Raw genomic sequence first — 2,882 nt, 5'->3', positions numbered from 1 at the left:
CTCTTCTTCTTGAAGATGTTTGGGTGAGTATTTTTAAGGTGAAGTAACCATGGAATTGAAGTGTTCTGGAATTTTAAGGTAGGATTTTATCTTAATTTCATGTTTATAAGTTTGTTTGGTAATTATGTTAAGATTAGAGGAGAAGAAAATTGGAGGAAAAGTTCAAATATGGATTTGATGATATTTTGAGCTGTGAACTAACTTGAGTTATAATAATTAGTATGTTTTGAGTATAATCTTGTTATGAGGGATAATAATGATGTTAAGGAATTGTCGTATACGAGTATATAAGGGGTTGTATGAAATTGTTGTTATGGATTGATTATGAAAAGAAGTTTTGTAATTGAATTGAGTATAGTTTGAATGTAATATTTTGATTATGGAATTGTTGATGTTTTATTATGCTTTGGGAGTTGTTTTGAAGATTGGAGGGAGTAGAAGATACAGGGGAGATACTGCCGGAATTTCGGCAGATTCTAAAGGGGTTAATTTAAAGTCTTAAGATAAGCATATGACGATGAGCCTAACAGTAGTATGAATTCTCTTGAATGTAGATTTACGAGCTTGGGAGGACAAGCATTGAGTAGTTAAAGTTAAGGTGACCGAAAAGGTATGTTAAGGCTATTTCCTTTCCTTCTTAAGGCATGATTCCCTTTTTATGCACCCATGCATATTTTTCATAACATCCTTATTCCCAAAAAGTTAGAAGTTCATGATTGTCAAAGTTCTTATGATGCTAACGATCGATGTTTTCTATGACGATAATGATATCCCATTCCAGGGATTCCAAAGCTTATGGATTTGATGCTAATATGAGATTATTGAGCTTATTTCATGATTTTCTTGATTTTATTAATTTTTGTTGATCTCACCTTATGATAATTATTCCTTCAAGGTGAGATATAGCGATGATGATTGTTCCATAATATAAATCGGAGGTTATCGATCTTATGTCACTCCGACAAAGTGGTCTCTCATGCATGCTACATATATTATATATGTATATGATATATAAATATATATGTATATATGGGATATGGGAAAAAGGGCGAGGCGTTTTATATGCATAGCCACCTGATCAGTTGGCATATTATAATATCGTCCCAGACACGGGCTGCCCGGACGTGGGATATATGGATAAATGGATCGGGCCATTCGTTCTGCAGAAACATATATAATGATGATATGATACATGGATCGGGCTGCACGTTCCTCAGCAATATAAAATATTTATGGGTCGGGTTGCACGTTCCGCATCACTATTAATTATATATGTATGAAAAATGTTTTTTCTTAAAAGAAAGCTAAGCATGCATGATATTTTCCTTAAGAGGCAATCAGATGTACAAGTTATCCTTATCTCATGTTATGTTCTGTATCTCTTGTTATGTTGTTATTCATGCCTTACATACTCAGTAAATTATTCGTACTGATGTCCTTTTTTGTGGACGCTGCGTTCATGGCCGCAGGTAGACAGGTAGTCGGACCCGACCCTTAGGAGCTTCATCAGCGGAGTCTCAGGAGCGCTCCATTTGTCTCTATAGTTTATTGGTATTACTCTTTGTGTATATATTTGGGTATGGCAGAATCCTGCCCCGTCTTTATGGATTCTTATATTCTATATAGAGGTTCATAGACAGATGTATGTGGCAAGATGTTCCATAACCTTATCTGTGCATATTGTGGTATAATATTTTGGCAACCATGTCGGCTTGTGATGATGGGCACAATTGTTGATGATTATATAGAGATGTGCCATTATCTTGTAATATATACCCTTGCAGAGTATGACGCTCATGAGATATCTTTGTGGTCCACCTAGAAATGATTATTAGACGTATGTTCAGAGGTGCTCAGTGGGTTAGCTTCGGGTGCCCGTCATGGCCCTTTGGTTGGGTCATGACAAAAGTGGTATCAGCGCAGTTCGTCCTAGGGTATGTATACGAGCTGTGACCAGTAGAGTCTTATTTATAGGTGCGAAGCGCACCACACTTATAAACAGAAGGCTGCGGGGCATTTAGGAATGATTGACCTTTCTTTTTCATCTTAGATCGTGCCATAGAGCTAAGTTATAGGATGTGATGTCCCTGATTCTAACCCTAAATGTTTTAATTGTGGATAAGCAGTTGATTATGCCGCTATGAGGTAATTGATGAGAATTGAAGTTGATACTCTGAAAGGAATAAGGTAGTAAGAAGTATAGAGGAAACTCTACCGAAATTTTTACAAATTGAATTATTTGAATGTCTATGCTATAGAGGAAGAATGAAGGGAAAATGTGACAATTGGATGTTTGTAAGTTATGATTGAATGAAAAATTATGAGATGCTTTCAAACAGAAGTTTTGGAATGATTTTAATTTAATTTAAGGGAAGATCCCTGGAGGGAAAAAATGATTAGTAGTTAAAGGAATTGGAATGAGTTGTATTCGAAATTTCAGAGGATTGAGACTTATTGAAAACATAAGGAAAGTTGATATTAGGAACTCAAATATGGTATTACGATTTATAGATTAGATTGGTTAGTAAAAGATAACAAAGAGATATTGATATGGAAAAGGAAGTTAACTAGTAGGGGAAAGGTTTACTCTAGAAGTTTATATATATACATATAAGATCAGGACGGGTTGATGACAGGCACACAGACTTGTGTTATCGGACTTTCCTATATGATGTGAGTTTACATTGGCATTCAGAAGTCACCAATCATTTGACTTCAAGGGGATTCTGAGTATTTGGTAGTTGGTACTATTCTGAGAATCATTATGGCCGAGTTACTTCGGATATTAATTACGGCCTTGAACTCAAGAATGAGAAATGGTTAGGTAAGTTGGATTGCAATTATGATTGTCTTCTGGATTGTTTATATAACTTCTAAATGTG

The sequence above is a fragment of the Lycium ferocissimum genome, chromosome 1 (genome assembly GCF_029784015.1).
Source record: "Lycium ferocissimum isolate CSIRO_LF1 chromosome 1, AGI_CSIRO_Lferr_CH_V1, whole genome shotgun sequence".
Lineage (NCBI taxonomy): Eukaryota > Viridiplantae > Streptophyta > Magnoliopsida > Solanales > Solanaceae > Lycium > Lycium ferocissimum.
The sequence above is the reverse complement of the archived record's forward strand: the minus strand, read 5'-3'. Positions refer to the sequence as shown.